Below are 10603 nucleotides of genomic sequence, written 5' to 3'. Positions count from 1 at the left end.
GTGGCTGTGAGGGTAGCAGGGGGCGATGTGTTCAGCCTACCTGTTGCCAGGGTACATTTGGATTGGGGAGTGGGCGCTAGACCTGTGAATGTGGGGGTCAAGAAGGACTTACCTGCTGATGTTCTTCTTGGAAATGACTTGGCCCCCCTTGTTTCTGCCTACGCTCCTATGGGTCCCGCTGATGTTAACCCTGTGACTACCCGTGCCCAGATCCATGCAGCAGAGACTGACCCACCTGCTGCTAAGCCCCAGGACGCTGAGCTCAGTAAATCTCTATCCGCTATTGATACGTGGAAGTCCCGTTACAATGCGCTGATGAAGGAGAAGAGTCACGTAGAGGATGAAATGGTCACGTTAAATAATCATGTAACAGTGCTAGCGGGAGAGAAAAGGAGTGCAGAGGAAAAAGCACGTTTAGAACAGGAATCTCTGCTAGACAGGCTGCACCGACAGACTGCAGAAAAACAGAATTTATGCTTACCTGATAAATTACTTTCTCCAACGGTGTGTCCGGTCCACGGCGTCATCCTTACTTGTGGGATATTCTCCTCCCCAACAGGAAATGGCAAAGAGCCCAGCAAAGCTGGCCATATAGTCCCTCCCAGGCTCCGCCTACCCCAGTCATTCGACCGACGGACAGGAGGAAATATATATAGGAGAAACCATATGGTAACGTGGTGACTGTAGTTAGAGAAAATAATTCCTCAGACCTGATTAAAAAACCAGGGCGGGCCGTGGACCGGACACACCGTTGGAGAAAGTAATTTATCAGGTAAGCATAAATTCTGTTTTCTCCAACATAGGTGTGTCCGGTCCACGGCGTCATCCTTACTTGTGGGAACCAATACCAAAGCTTTAGGACACGGATGAGGGGAGGGAGCAAATCAGGTCACCTAAACGGAAGGCACCACGGCTTGCAAAACCTTTCTCCCAAAAATAGCCTCCGAAGAAGCAAAAGTATAAAATTTGTAAAATTTGGCAAAAGAGTGCAGTGAAGACCAAGTCGCTGCCTTACATATCTGGTCAACAGGAGCCTCGTTCTTGAAGGCCCATGTGGAAGCCACAGCCCTAGTGGAGTGAGCTGTGATACTTTCAGGAGGCTGCCGTCCGGCAGTCTCAAAAGCCAATCTGATAATGCTTTTAAGCCAAAAGGAAAGAGAGGTAGAAGTTGCTTTTTTACCTCTCCTTTTACCAGAATAAACAACAAACAAGGAAGATGTTTGTCTGAAATCTTTTGTAGCCTCTAAATAGAATTTTAGAGCACGGACTACGTCCAAATTGTGTAACAAACGTTCCTTCTTTGAAACTGGATTCGGTCATAAAGAAGGTACAACTATCTCCTGGTTAATATTTTTGTTGGAAACAACCTTCGGAAGAAAACCAGGCTCAGTACGCAAAACCACCTTATCTGCATGGACCAGATAGGGCGGAGAACACTGCAGAGCAGATAACTCAGAAACTCTTCTAGCAGAAGAAATTGCAACCAAAAACAAAACTTTCCACGATAATAACTTAATATCTACGGAATGTAAGGGTTCAAACGGAACCCCTTGAAGAACTGAAAGAACTAGAATAAGACTCCAGGGAGGAGTCAAAGGTCTGTAAACAGGCTTGATTCTAACCAGAGCCTGAACAAACGCTTAAACGTCTGGCACAGCTGCCAGCCTTTTGTGAAGTAAAACAGATAAAGCAGAGATCTGTCCCTTCAGAGAACTTGCAGAAAATCCTTTCTCCAAACCTTCTTGTAGAAAGGAAAGAATCTTAGGAATTTTTATCTTGTTCCATGGGAATCCTTTAGATTCACACCAACAGATATATATTTTCCATATTTTATGGTAAATTTTTCTAGTTACAGGCTTTCTAGCCTGAATAAGAGTATCTATTACAGAATCTGAAAACCCACGCTTTGAAAGAATCAAGCGTTCAATCTCCAAGCAGTCAGTTGGAGGGAAACCAGATTCGGATGTTCGAATGGACCCTGAACAAGAAGGTCCTGTCTCAAAGGTAGCTTCCATGGTGGAGCCGATGACATATTCACCAGGTCTGCATACCAAGTCCTGCGTGGCCACGCAGGAACTATCAAGATCACCGAAGCCCTCTCCTGATTGATCCTGGCTACCAGCCTGGGAATGAGAGGAAACGGTGGGAATACATAAGCTAGGTTGAAGATCCAAGGTGCTACTATTGTATCCACTAGAGTCGCCTTGGGATCCCTGGATTTGGACCCGTAACAAGGGACCTTGAGGTTCTGACGAGAGGCCATCAGATCCATGTCTGGAATGCCCCATAATTGAGTTATTTGGGCAAAGATTTCCGGATGGAGTTCCCACTCCCCCGGATGCTCCTCCATCACCAGGGAACTCCTTGTTCCCCCCTGATGGTTGATATATGCAACAGTCGTCATGTTGTCTGATTGACACCTTATGAATTTGGCCTTTGCTAGTCGAGGCCAAGCCTTGAGAGCATTGAATATCGCTCTCAGTTCCAGAATGTTTATCGGGAGAAGAGAGTCTTCCCGAGACCATAGACCCTGAGCTTTCAGGGGTTCCCAGACCGCGCCCCAGCCCACCAGACTGGCGTCGGTCGTGACAATGACCCACTCTGGTCTGCGGAAGCTCATTCCCTGTGACAGGTTGTCCAGGGTCAGCCACCAACGGAGTGAATCTCTGGTCCTTTGATCTACTTGGATCGTCGGAGACAAGTCTGTATAATCCCCATTCCACTGTCTGAGCAAGCACAGTTGTAATGGTCTTAGATGAATTCGTGCAAAAGGAACTATGTCCATTGCCGCAACCATCAAACCTATTACTTCCATGCACTGCACTATGGAAGGAAGAAGAACAGAATGAAGTACCTGACAAGAGCTTAGAAGTTTGATTTTCTGGCCTCTGTCAGAAAAATCTTCATTTCTAAGGAAACTATTATTGTTCCCAAGAAGGGAACTCTTGTTGACGGGGACAGAGAACTTTTTTTCTATGTTCACTTTCCACCTGTGAGATCTGAGAAAGGCTAGGACAATGTCCGTATGAGCCCTTGCTTTTGACAGAGACGACACTTGAATCAGGATGTCGTCCAAGTAAGGTACTACAGCAATGCCCCTTGGTCTTAGCACCGCTAGAAGGGACCCTAGTACCTTTGTGAAAATCCTTGGAGCAGTGGCTAATCCGAATGGAAGTGCCACAAACTGGTAATGCTTGTCCAGAAAGGCGAACCTTAGGAACCGAAGATGTTCCTTGTGGATAGGAATATGTAGGTACGCATCCTTTAAATCCACCGTGGTCATGAATTGACCTTCCTGGATGGTAGGAAGGATCGTTCGAATGGTTTCCATTTTGAACGATGAAACCCTTAGAAACTTGTTTAGAATCTTGAGATCTAAAATTGGTCTGAATGTTCCCTCTTTTTTGGGAACTATGAACAGGTTGGAGTAAAACCCCATCCCTTGTTCTCCTAATGGAACAGGATGAATCACTCCCATTCTTGACAGGTCTTCTACACAATGTAAGAATGCCTGTCTTTTTATTTGGTTCGAAGATAATTGAGACCTGTGGAACCTTCCCCTTGGGGGTAGTTCCCTGAATTCCAGGAGATAACCTTGAGAAACTATTTCTAGCGCCCAAGGATCCTGAATATCTCTTGCCCAAGCCTGAGCAAAGAGAGAAAGTCTGCCCCCCACCAGATCCGGTCCCGAATCGGGGGCCAACACTTCATGCTGTTTTGGTAGCAGTGGCAGGTTTCTTGGCCTGCTTACCCTTGTTCCAGCCTTGCATCGGTCTCCAGGCTGGCTTGGTTTAAGAAGTATTACCCTCTTACTTAGAGGGTGTAGAATTTGAGGCTGGTCCGTTTCTGCGAAAGGGACGAAAATTTGGCTTATTTTTAGCCTTAAAAGACCTATCCTGAGGAAGGGCGTGGCCCTTTCCCCCAGTGATGTCTGAAATAATCTCTTTCAAGTCAGGGCCAAACAGTGTTTTACCCTTGAAAGGGATGTTAAGCAATTTGGTCTTGGAGGACACATCCGCTGACCAAGACTTTAGCCAAAGCGCTCTGCGCGCCACGATAGCAAACCCTGAATTATTCGCCGCTAATCTAGCTAATTGCAAAGCGGCATCTAAAATAAAAGAGTTAGCCAATTTAAGTGCTTGAACTCTGTCCATAACCTCCTCATACGAAGATTCTTTATTGAGCGACTTTTCTAGTTCTTCGAACCAGAAACACGCAGCTGTAGTGACAGGAACAATGCATGAAATTGGTTGTAGAAGGTAACCTTGCTGAACAAACATCTTTTTAAGCAAACCCTCTAACTTTTTATCCATAGGATCTTGAAAACACAACTATCTTCTATAGGAATAGTAGTGCGTTTGTTTAGAGTAGAAACCGCCCCCTCGACCTTGGGGACTGTCTGCCATAAGTCCTTTCTGGGGTCGACTATAGGAAATAATTTCTTAAATATAGGGGGAGGAACAAAAGGTATGCCGGGCCTTTCCCACTCCTTATTTACTATGTCCGCCACCCGCTTGGGTATAGGAAAAGCATCAGGGGACACCGGAACCTCTAGGATGTCCATCTTACATAATTTCTTTGGAATGACCAAATTGTCACAATCATCCAGAGTAGATAATACCTCCTTAAGTAGTGCGTGGAGATGTTCTAATTTAAATTTAAATGTTACAACATCAGGTTCAGCTTGTTGAGAAATTTTCCCTGAATCTGAAATTTCTCCCTCAGACAAAACCTCCCTCCTGGCCCCTTCAGATTGGTGTGAGGGCATGCCAGAACAGTTATCATCAGCGTCCTCTTGCTCTTCAGTGTTTAAAACAGAGCAATCGCGCTTTCTCTGATAAGTAGGCATTTTGGATAAAATGTTTGCAATAGAATTATCCATTACAGCCGTTAATTGTTGCATGGTAATAAGTATTGGCGCACTAGATGTACTAGGGGCCTCTTGTGTGGGCAAAACTGGTGTAGACACAGAAGGGGATGATGCAGTACCATGCTTACTCCCCTCATTTGAGGAATCATCATGGGCAATATCATTATCTATGGCATTATTGTCCCTACTTTGTTTGGACACTATGACACAATTATCACATATATTTAAATGGGGAGAAACCTTGGCTTTCATACATATAGAACATCGTTATCTGATGGTTCCGACATGTTAAACAGGCTTAAACTTGTCAACAAAGCACAAAAAACGTTTTACAATAAAACCGTTACTGTCACTTTAAATTTTAAACTGAACACACTTTATTACTGAATATGTGAAAAAGTATGAAGGAATTGTTCAAAATTCACCAAAATTTCACCACAGTATCTTAAAGCCTTAAAAGTATTGCACATCAAATTTGAAAGCTTTAACCCTTAAAATAACGGAACCTGAGCCGTTTTTACATTTAACCCCTATACAGTCCCAGGTATCTGCTTTGCTGAGACCCAACCAAGCCCAGAGGGGAATACGATACCAAATGATGCCTTCTATAAGCTTTTTCAGTGGTTCTTAGCTCCTCACACATGCATCCGCATGCCTTGCTTTCCAAAAACAACTGCGCATTAGTGGCGCGAAAATGAGGCTCTGCCTATGACTAGAAAAGGCCCCCAGTGAAAAAGGTGTCCAATACAGTGCCTGCCGTTTTTTTAAAACAATCCCCAAGATTATAATAACTATTAATAGTTATAATCTGCCAAATATGCTTAGTAAAGTAATCGTTTTAGCCCAGAAAAATGTCTACCAGTTTTTTAAGCCCTAATGAAGCCCTTTATTCTTATACTAAACTAAGAAAATGGCTTACTGGTTCCCATAGGGAAAATGACAGCTTCCAGCATTACCAAGTCTTGTTAGAAATGTGTCATACCTCAAGCAGCAAAAGTCTGCTCACTGTTTCCCCCAACTGAAGTTAATTCATCTCAACAGTCCTGTGTGGAAACAGCCATCGATTTTAGTAACGGTTGCTAAAATCATTTTCCTCTTACAAACAGAAATCTTCATCTCTTTTCTGTTTCAGAGTAAATAGTACATACCAGCACTATTTTAAAATAACAAACTCTTGATTGAAGAATAAAACTACATTTAAACACCAAAAAAACTCTTAGCCATCTCCGTGGAGATGTTGCCTGTGCAACGGCAAAGAGAATGACTGGGGTAGGCGAAGCCTGGGAGGGACTATATGGCCAGCTTTGCTGGGCTCTTTGCCATTTCCTGTTGGGGAGGAGAATATCCCACAAGTAAGGATGACGCCGTGGACCGGACACACCTATGTTGGAGAAACACCAGCTTGAGAGTGGAACATGAAACATTAAAGACAAACTTAGTGACACTGGAGGAGAAGCTGACGCTGGCTCATAGTGAGGTGCAGCAACTCAAGGGCACCCTATGTCAGTATGAAGGGATTGTGGATACCTATAAAGAGCAGGTACAGAAAACTCGTAAAGAAGCTGATGGGATTTTGAAGGACTGTTTAGCCCTAGTCTGGGCACTGAGGAATTTGTACCCTTGTTTGTATGGACAGGAATTCTCTCTCATAACGGGAATACAGATGGATTGTCCAGGCAAACTGACATGCCTACCACCTCCTAGTCTGGTCATCCCCAGGTTGACCCGCCAAAGGGTCAAGCCGGGTCTGCCGGAGTGTTCCACAAGGGGGGAGCTATGTGACAGACCCTTCTGTCAGGACTGAAGGAGTTAACTGTGTTTAGCTTTAAGAATCTAAATTCTAAAGACAGGTTTTCTGGCCTCAGCTATTGTGTGCTATAATTACATTTAAGTAATAAACAGGCCATTGTTTAATCACCCTCAGAGAGCAGACGCTAGGTGATAAGACAAGCCAAATGTGTTTAAGTTGTTATCTGCCTAAGTAAAGTATTTAAGTAATGTAATTCTACTGTTTCATAAAAGGGCGTCTTCCCCTTTTTATCTAAATGTACAAGAGTCTTTCAACCAACCCCCCATCTGGGGTCAAAACCGGTATAAATACTAGGCATTCATCCTTTAATAAATACATTCTGTTTTAAACCTGAAACTGGCTGGGTTGTGAATTGCTGATTCCCTATGCAGGACATTGTTCCCTGGTACTAACCCTTGGTACACTGTTGGTACCGTAACACCATCCCTATAACTCCACTTGTTACCTCCTAGCCCATCCCTATTACTCCACTTGTTACCTCTTAGCCCATCCCTATTACTCCACTTGTTACCTCCTAGCCCATCCCTATTACTGAACTTGTTACCTCCTAGCCCATCCCTATAACTCCACTTGTTAGCTGCACCTAGCCTATCCCTATAACTCCACTTGTTAGCTGCACCTAGCCCATCCCTATTACTCCACTTGTTAGCTGCACCTAGCCCATCCCTATTACTCCACTTGTTAGCTGCACCTAGGCCATCCCTATTACTCCACTTGTTAGCTGCACCTAGCCCATCCCTATTACTCCACTTGTTAGCTGCACCTAGCCCATCCCTATTACTCCACTTGTTAGCTGCACCTAGCCCATCCCTATTACTCCACTTGTTAGCTGCACATAGCCCATAGCTATTACTCCACTTGATAGCTGCTCATAGCCCATCCCTATTACTCCACTTGTTAGCTGCACCTAGCCCATCCCTATCACTCCACTTGTTAGCTGCACCTAGCCCATCCCTATTACTCCACTTGTTAGCTGCACCTAGCTTATCCCTATTACTAGACTTGTTAGCTGCACCTAGCCCATCCCTATAACTCCACTTGTCAGCTGCACCTAGCCCATCCCTATAACTCCACTTGTTAGCTGCACCTAGCCCATCACTATCACTCCACTTGATAGCTGCACCTAGCCCATCCCTATAACTCCAGTTGTTAGCTGCACCTAGCCCATCCATATAACTCAACTTGTTAGTTGCACCCAGCCCATCCCTATAACTCCGCTTGTTAGCTGCCCCTAGCCCATCCCTATTACTCCACTTGTTAGCTGCACCTAGCCCATCCCTATTACTCCACTTGTTACCTCCTAGCCCTTTCCTATAACTCTGCTTGTTAGCTGCACCTAGCCCATCCCTATTACTCCACTTGTTAGCTGCACCTAGCCCATCCCTATTACTCCACTTGTTAGCTGCACCTAGCCCATCCCTATTACTCCACTTGTTAGCTGCACCTAGCCCATCCCTATAACTCCACTTGTTAGCTGCACCTAGCCCATCCCTATAACTCCACTTGTAGCTGCACCTAGCCCATCCCTATTACTCCACTTGTTAGCTGCACCTAGCCCATCCCTATTACTCCACTTGTTAGCTGCACCTAGCCCATCCCTATTACTCCACTTGTTACCTCCTAGCCCATCCCTATAACTCCGCTTGTTAGCTGCACCTAGCCCATCCCTATAACTCCACTTGTTAGCTGCACCTAGCCCATCCCTATAACTCCACTTGTTAGCTGCACCTAGCCCATCCCTATTACTCCACTTGTTAGCTGCACCTAGCCCATCCCTATTACTCCACTTGTTAGCTGCACCTAGCCCATCCCTATAACTCCACTTGTTACCTCCTAGCCCATCCCTATAACTCCGCTTGTTAGCTGCACCTAACCCATCCCTATTACTCCACTTGTTAGCTGCACCTAGCCCATCCCTATAACTCCACTTGTTAGCTGCACCGAGCCCATAGCTATTACTCCACTTGATAGCTGTACCTAGCCCATCCCTATAACTCCACTTGTTAGCTGCACCTAGCCCATCCCTATTACTCCACTTGTTAGCTGCACCTAGCCCATCCCTATTACTCCACTTGTTAGCTGCACCTAGCCCACCCCTATCACTCCACTTGTTAGCAGCATCTAGCCCATCCCTATTACTGCACTTGTTACCTCCTAGCCTATCCCTATAACTCCACTTGTTAGCTGCACCTAGCCCATTCCTATAACTCCACTTGTAAGCTGCACCTAGGCCATTCCTATAACTCCACGTTACCTCCTAGCACATCCCTATTACTCCACGTTACCTCCTAGCCAATCCCTATTACTCCACGATACCTCCTAGCCGATCCCTATAACTCCACTTGTAAGCTGCACCTAGCCCATCCCTATTACTCCACTTGTTAGCTGCACCTAGCCCATCCCTATTATTCCACTTGTTAGCTGCCCCTAGCCCATCCCTATTACTCCACTTGTTACCTCCTAGCCCATTTGATAACTCCACTTGTTACCTCCTAGTCCATCCCTATAACTCCACTTGTTACCTCCTAGCCCATCCCTATAACTACGCTTGTTAGCTGCACCTAGACCATCCCTATAACTCCACTTGTTACCTCCTAGCCCATCCCTATTACTCCACTTGTTACCTCCTAGCCCATCCCTATAACTCCACTTGTTAGCTGTGCCTAGCCTATCCCTATTACTGCACTTGTTAACTCCTAGCCTATCCCTAAAACTCCATTTGTTAGCTGCACCTAGCCCATCCCTATTAATACACTTGTTAGCTGCACCTAGCCCATCCCTATTACTCCACTTGTTACCTCCTAGCCCATCCCTATAACTCCACTTGTTAGCTGCACGTAGCCCATCCCTATAACTCCACTTGTTACCTCATAGCCCATCCCTATAACTCCACTTGTTACCTCCTAGCCCATCCCTATAACTCCACTTGTTACCTCCTAGCCCATCCATATAACTCCTCTTGTTACATCCTAGCCCATCCATATTATTCCCCTTCTTACCTCCTAGCCCATCCCTATAACTCCACTTGTTACCTCCTAGCCCATCCCTATAACTCCACTTGTTAGCTGCACCTAGCCCATCCCTATAACTCCACATGTTACTTCCTAGCCCATCCCTATTACTCCACTTGTTACCTCTTAACCCATCCCAATTACTACACTTGTTACCTCCTAGCCCATCCCTATTACTCCACTTGTTACCTCCTAGCCCATCCCTATTACTCCACTTGTTACCTCCTAGCCCATCCCTATTACTCCACTTGTTACCTCTTAGCCCATCCCTATAACTCCACTTGTTACCTCCTAGCCCATCCCTATTACTCCACTTGTTACCTCTTAGCCCATCCCTATAACTCCACTTGTTACCTCCAATCCCATCCCTATAACTCCACTTGTTACCTCCTAGCCCATCCCTATAACTCCACTTGTTACCTCCAATCCCATCCCTATAACTCAACTTGTTACCTCCTAGCCCATCCCTATAACTCCACTTGTTACCTCCAATCCCATCCCTATAACTCCACTTGTTACCTCCTAGCCCATCCCTATAACTCCACTTGTTACCTCCTAAGCCCATCCCTATAACTCCACTTGGTACCTCCTAGCCCATCCCTATTACTCCACTTGTTACTTCCTAGACCATCCCTATAACTCCACTTCTTACATCCTAGCCCATCCCTATTACTCCACTTGTTAGCTGCACCTAGACCATCCCTAGAACTACACTTGTTAGCAGCACCTAGCCCATCCCTGTTACTCCACATGTTACCTCCTAGCCTATCCCTATAACTCCACTTGTTAGCTGCACCTAGCCCATCCCTATTACTCCACTTGTTAGCTGCACCTAGCCCATCCCTATTACTCCACTTGTTAGCTGCACCTAGCCCATCCCTATTACTCCGCTTGTTAGCTGCACCTAGCCAT

This window comes from Bombina bombina, chromosome 4 (genome assembly GCF_027579735.1).
Source record: "Bombina bombina isolate aBomBom1 chromosome 4, aBomBom1.pri, whole genome shotgun sequence".
Taxonomy (NCBI): Eukaryota; Metazoa; Chordata; class Amphibia; order Anura; family Bombinatoridae; genus Bombina; species Bombina bombina.
Note: the sequence above shows the minus strand (reverse complement) of the source record.